We start from the raw sequence: 6,552 nt of genomic DNA, 5'->3' as shown, positions 1-6,552 counted from the left end.
GGGGGCAGTGACGTCAGGCGGCGCCCAGCCAATCGCGGCCGGCGGCGAGGGCCGGGAGTGCGAAAGCATGAATGAAAAGTGCGGGGCGGCCTCCCCAGTGCGGCTGCGGGCGCGGGCGGCGGCTTGGCCGGGCCGGGCCGCGCGCTGCTCCTCTCGGCTCGGATCCGCCGCCTGTGCGTGAGTGTAAGTGCTGCGGGGAACAGGGCTGGCGGCTGGAGGGTTGCGTGTGCGTGCGTGTGCACCGGGTGCCGAGAAACCCGCTGCCTTCCCGGCTCCCCGCGCTCTCCTTTGCCATTTCTTCCCCTTCCCCTTCCCCTTCCCCGGCGGGTTTCATCTCCCTTCTCCTGTAGCATCAGAGGCGGATGGAGGGGGTGGGGGATGGCTTGTCCATCTCCACTGAAATCGAAAATTAAATTTGAATCTGCAATCAAAAGAATAATCTTGCTGGAGAGATCCAGCGCCTCTTTTTTGAGGGGGGAGAATCGTAGTAATTGTAGAAAATGCGGGCTGGAAGGGACTTCAGGTCATCTAGGATGATGATTTGGAGCCAGGGTGCGAGTGACCTGCTTGCTTAGCTCAGGAGAAATGACCCTGGCTCATGGCAGCCCCTGGGTTTTGACTTTATTTTATTGTATTCTGCTTTGTTTTATTCTATTTTACTTTATTTTATTATTGTACCTACTCTATTTTATTATTTTACTTTACTTCATAATTTTATTTTATTTTACTTGATTTTACTTGCTTTATTTTCCCTCTATTATTTGGCTTTCTTTATTTTAATTCCATTTTTATTAGTTGACTTTATAGTTTCACTTTAATTCTTTTTTTTTTTAATGATTTTACCTTATATTTGACTTTATTTCATTTCATTTGATCAACCAAAGAAAAGAAAACTTGCTGATTTGCCCAAGTTCAGGCCATTCAACTAATACCTCTGTGGAATTAAATTCTCTGTCCTTCCTTGGGGGTGGGGATCTCGGGTCTTCTCAACTGGTGAGGGTCGAAACAGATTTTTGCACAGCTCAGAATGGAGACCTTTGATGTGGTCGTCCATTTGGCTTAAAGAGATGTAGACATAGATGTATGCGTGTGCGTGGCCTGGAGAAGTTGAGGGGAGTTTTTGCCATACGTTGATGGGTTTCAGGATTGGGCCCATGTTGCATTGATGCCCTGATGCTGCGGCTCCTAGTGTTAACATTTGCATCTTTTTATTTATTTCTCCTTTCTTCTCCCTCTAAAAAGACGCATGCCGCTGGAACCCATCGGAGGAAAAGAAGGTGTTTTATTTATTTATTTTTTCTTCCTGCTGATGGCGGAGACTTCAGGGGTTGGTTGTTATCTTTGGTTATCTAGCTGTATGAGTGGTGTCAATTCTTCATAAAGCTAGATAACCGAAAGTAAAAATAACCCCATTACACGCCTGAGGAGGATGTGGAGAAGAAAGAAACCCCTCGGAAGCGAGAAGATGAAAGACAGAAACCGAAAAGCGAGAGAGAGGCAGTGAGAGGAGGGGGAAAAAGAAAAGACGAAAAGGCATCTTTTTGCAACTGGAATTAAACACGAGGTAGGATTTTTTTTTTTTTTTTTAAAGAACCTATTTACAGCCTATAATTTCAAGCAATTACTGAGGGAGTGCATGCCAAAAAAAATTCCTGTTCTAAGCAAATGGAGGGTGCCAACTTTCTCCACTGTTTAACTTTTATTGAATTAAACCAGTAAAATTTCCAATTAGATAATGGATTTGGAGCCTGCATGAGCTTCAAGAATTGGGATGCACTTTTATTATCTAACTCATTGGGCACCTTCAAAGAATCCATAAATCAGTGGGGATTATTTTCTTCAATAATTTCTTTTAATAAACCAGCAATCACCTAGTGTTGTTCATGGTTGTTTTGAAAATACAAACTGCTGTCTTCTCTTCCCATCCCCTATATGTTATGTTTTTAATTTTGTTCCCTGACAGATGTAACATGATAATCAGGACTAGAAAAAGTGGATATGGTGATTTGGAAAATGGTGTCTTGAAAATTTTCTGTGTGACTTTTTTTTCCCCCTCCTGATGCACCTCTCTGAATGTTTAAAAAAAATAACTTTTGTCTTTGCTCAGTTCTTTGAATGGAGTCAAGATTCCAAGATTGGGAATTTACAACCCCCCCAAAAAACCCCAAAACAAAGCCCTAAGTTTTGTGTGCAACTGCATAAATTGGGGAATTTATTGAGTGGTGTGTAATTCTTCCCTTCTGACTTCAGATTTGCTTGGGTTTTTATGCCTTTCACTGGATTACCTGTCAACTTGCTCCCTATGGAATTTGTGAAATTTTACCTATTCTACTTTAAAAGACGAGTTTGGGTCAAAGGTTTGGACTGGGTACATCTCACTGGCTTTTAAAGGTCCCACTGAATGACTTAGACTTCACCTGCAAAATGTATCACTCTGTTTGGAAAAGTGTCTTGATGGTACTTAGAAGAAGTCAAAAGTCTTTTAATGGATTAAAAGAACCCATTAGGCTCAGGACTGTGATTCCAAGAAACAGATTTCATAGTAATAATAATAATAAAAAATACTGATACCAAAATTTCCGTGCCACTACTTGAGATAATTTTGGACAGGAACCTTTTGTAGCATTGGGACTTCATGCACATCTTCTCCTGTGGCGCATGTTAAAAGAGCTCGCTTTTGAACTTTCCTGGACCTTGTTACTTTCTCTCTTGTGTTGACTGAGCTCATCAGAAACTTTTTAAAAGAGCAGAAGAAACTGATGCTGGTGCCTTATCCAGGATACTGATGTAGTTGTCAGTGCAATGTGAATGATTTGCCCTGCTCAAATGATGATTCCAAATTTTAATAAACCAAATATTTCCTCCACCATCACCACCTATGGCCCTGTAATTCAAAAAAAATCCGTGACTGCATAACTTTCTATTTGTAATCTACTCATGGACATCCAAAGAAAAACCTCCCTTACTTTTTCTTTGCTAATGATCTGACTAGGTACTCAACCGTTTCAGTATCTAAGGGAGTTTGGAGGGGTTTATACCTTCCTGTGTTGAAAGGAAACCATTATAACTCCCAATTTTGCAGGTGCCTCTAGGATTTATTGCCTCTTGTATAGACTTTTCCACTAGCACAATGTAAGATCGTTCTGATCCTGTTGGGTTTCCGCATCCCTTTTGATGCAAGAGTGGAGATTTAGTCCCAGGGAGGGTGAGGGTCTGACTTGCAGCGCCCAGTAGTCAGTGAGAAAGGTCCCATTGAGTTTAGCTCAGACGCAAAGCGGCTCATGTAATATTGGACAGAGAGTTTGTGTCCAAGCCAGACACGCGGTGGGAAAATCCCGGCCCTGTGGAAGTCAAGGGGAGCTTTGCCGTCTCCTGAGTTCCAGCCGGTGCTTTATCATAAGGGCATCCCACCTCCCCCAAGAGATCAAACTTATCACGTTGGTAACATGGAGGAAACATGTGACGCTGGAGCTGGTTGAACAGGGCTGGCAGAACGGGGTGGGAAGTGTTTACAGGCCTCTGTTTGCATTCAGCTGTTCCTCTTGCCCCTTGCTATTTCTCTTCCCAACTCCTGGGACCGGATTCTTTCGAACGCACATTCGAGAAATGCCTGTGAACGCTCGTGGTCACGTGGAAAGTGAGGGCGCCTCTGTGCAGCACGAGTATTGGCTAATCTGCCTTTTGCCATCCGCCATTGGCTGTCCTCAGGCTTTTTTGTTTTAAAAAAAGCATCTGCCATCCAATCGGGGACCTGGAACAGGAGTATGTGATGAGACCCTTTTTCCTAGTTGACCAATCGTGCACCGTGAGCGCTGAAGAACATACCCCATAGGCTAAATTTGCGGGTGTAAGATGCTGCAGACAAACAAAGACATTAGCAAAAATCGAGGTTTGCGAGTGGGGAGAAGGGCTAATTTTTTTCTCTCCTGACATTGGATTTACAGCCAGACATTCAGCCCGTGTTTGTTGACCCCTTGAGATTAAGTCCATCCCTGCTGTAGCTCCACTGGCCCCAAAGGTATGACAGCAGGAATGAATTTGATCCGTAGGATGGAAAGGGCTTTAGGCAAGTAGGCGACTACCTTGTACCGGCCCTGGTAAGTAAGAACAAGGACTATGGGGCCAAATCCTGCCTGTCTGCTTGGTGGGAATGGGTCCAGTGGGGACTGACCCTCCATTTTACTTTGGCCTCTTCATACTACTATGGAGACATTTCAAAGACATTATATAGGACATTTAAGGTGTGTACCTATGTACACCCCACTTGATCAGTTTTTTTGATCCTGCCAGTGATATAAAGGTGCCAGGTTATCCATGAGAACCAGACGTTGTGCCCGCAGCAAGGACAAATTAGGGTCTGGTTATCCCCAGGGTCTGATTCGCATCGGTCTTGTAGGGCAAAGGAACCTGAAAACGGGTGCAGATTTTCACCCACCCTAAATGTTTCTAGAGTGGCATGAATGGAGCCCAGTGGCGTGGTACAAATAGGGTTTCTTTGATCCACTTCTTTGTTGCTGAGATAGATCTGGGGGCTCTTATTTTATCTCCACGTTGAGCCAGTTCTCTCTCCTCACCAAGCATATTGCCCCGTCCCTAATTAGGTCACTGTCCGCAGTCTCCTGTGGACTTCATAATCTTGGCCTGGCTCAAAGGGCGTATGTAGAGCCGTGGCGTTCTGCAGGGAAATGACGCAGGGAAGGTGGGAGGGCTGGTTGAGTTCGTTATTGTTAGTGGCGTATAGAAATCGGCAAGCATTGAATTAGAGATCGGGCCGCTTCCAAAGCCTGCATAAAAACCTCCCCACAAAGACCTGGCCAACGGCTGGCTGCCTTCCCCTCCCCAGTGCAGTCCATTGACCCTAAAAAAAGCCCAACTTATTGGCATGACATTGATCCAAATTGCAGCTTACACACGGCCGTTTAGGCTTGCTTGGGCACTCTGATTTGACTGGTTAACACTCAGCAGTGTCTATTCTGTTCTTCTCTATATGCATAACTACGATTGACATTAATAGGAAATATGCTTGCCTTTCTTGTGTAGAGAGATTAGCTTCCAACATCCCGGTACGTGCTTAAGAGTGGCATGAGTTTAAAAAAAGGAGAAGACATTGCAGTACTATTTTCCTCAGTAGTTCAGCGAAGCATTGGGGAGGAAACATCATACATAACAATAATCATCCCTTACATTTAGAGACTGACTTTTCTCTGACTTCAAGGCTGGGCTCTGGGTTGATTCAGTTTTTCCCCCTGCATCTTGCTTAGTCATTTCCGTTTGTGCAAAATGCAACATATAGGCCAGGTTCTCATTTATGCTAAAATCTCTTTACACTGCTTTGATAATGTAAAGAGGATTTAAATTACAGCTACCCCCACTTTACAGCTGGCTTGAGTTAGGCCTCATTGTAAATGAGACACGCATTTATAGCATGATGTGTTCCAGCCACCGGTGAAATGCAGAAGCTTCTGGGGTGGAATTAGTGCAGCGCCTGTGCGTTGCTAATAGCCGCAGAGTGTGGAGAGGAAATGAATAGCATTGGGATTTTTGGCTTGGGATTGGGAGAAATTGGGGTTTAGGCTGTGGGATTCTGTAACCGTCGAAATCGCGCTTTGCAAATTTTTGCCTGCTTTTGTTTAAGAAAATCAACCCCCTGCAAGGGGTGGTTTTTCTCCCCTTCGTATTTGGTTTGCATCCTCAAAACTGAACGTCTTATGTGTTTTGCTCAACTAGAAAAGATCCAGGTTTACTTTCCACAAGAAGAGAGCTGGTCCAAAATGACCTCTTTGCACTCCATTTTGTTGAGATTGAAAAGCATTTTCACTTTTGTTTGAAATTTTCAGTGGAGAATTTTACATTTTTAATTTTAAAAGACCTGTTTCCATTTCTGGTAACTGGCCAGTGAAAAAAAAATGTTCAGCCCCAAACTGCTGAATGTGGAGATCCCCTCCCCACCCCTTCCTAGGTGGAAAAAATGAAAAACCTCGAGGAAAAGAGATGCTTCCTATTAAAAACCTTTTGTTAAAAACCCAAACTTCCATTCAGGGAAAATAATGATGGACATTTTTTGACCAGCCCTGAAAAAATAAGGTTGTTTTCTAGCCATACCCACATCTTTTCCCTCCCTCCTCGCGTTGCATTATGGGATGGTGTGGGCATTTTGGTTTCAATGTAGTTGTAGAATGAAAGGTGCTAAATAAATGCAAGGCTTTATGGTGAGCCAATCTGGCCACTGTCCAACGCTGAACACCCTGAGTCTTGTGGAAAGTGCTTGGGTCAGGCCCTTGGCTGGCTGGCTCTTCCAAACTGTCAGTTTAACGAGGGCAGGTTTAATCCTCGCTTGGCTCTTCTCTGCTGGGTCGTCCATGGGTAGTTCATCTACTGTTGGAAAATAATCTACTCCGAATTATTTTCTCCGCACCATTGCTGATTTCAGTGGGGCTGGGTAGTCAGGGCAGAATTAGACCCAGGCCAGATATTTCAAGAGTATTTGGGTCCTTAATACAGACAGATCCATATTTACAGAATTGACTTTTCTTTTTTTTTTTTTTTTTTTTT

The 6,552-nt window shown here is 44.0% G+C and overlaps 1 long non-coding RNA gene across 1 annotated transcript in view; it reads left to right on the top strand.

Moving 5' to 3' along the window:
- Positions 1 to 1,423: 1,423 nt before the first annotated feature.
- Positions 1,424 to 6,552, top strand: part of LOC109300262 — a 52,831-nt gene continuing 47,702 nt past the window's right edge. The window contains exon 1 of the long non-coding RNA XR_002098178.1: positions 1,424 to 1,564. This is a non-coding gene — a long non-coding RNA (uncharacterized LOC109300262). The remainder of the gene's footprint in view (positions 1,565 to 6,552) is intronic.

Source organism: Gavialis gangeticus, unplaced genomic scaffold (genome assembly GCF_001723915.1).
Source record: "Gavialis gangeticus isolate Ggan-Ray unplaced genomic scaffold, GavGan_comp1, whole genome shotgun sequence".
Taxonomy (NCBI): Eukaryota; Metazoa; Chordata; order Crocodylia; family Gavialidae; genus Gavialis; species Gavialis gangeticus.
The sequence above is the reverse complement of the archived record's forward strand: the minus strand, read 5'-3'. Positions and strand labels throughout refer to the sequence as shown.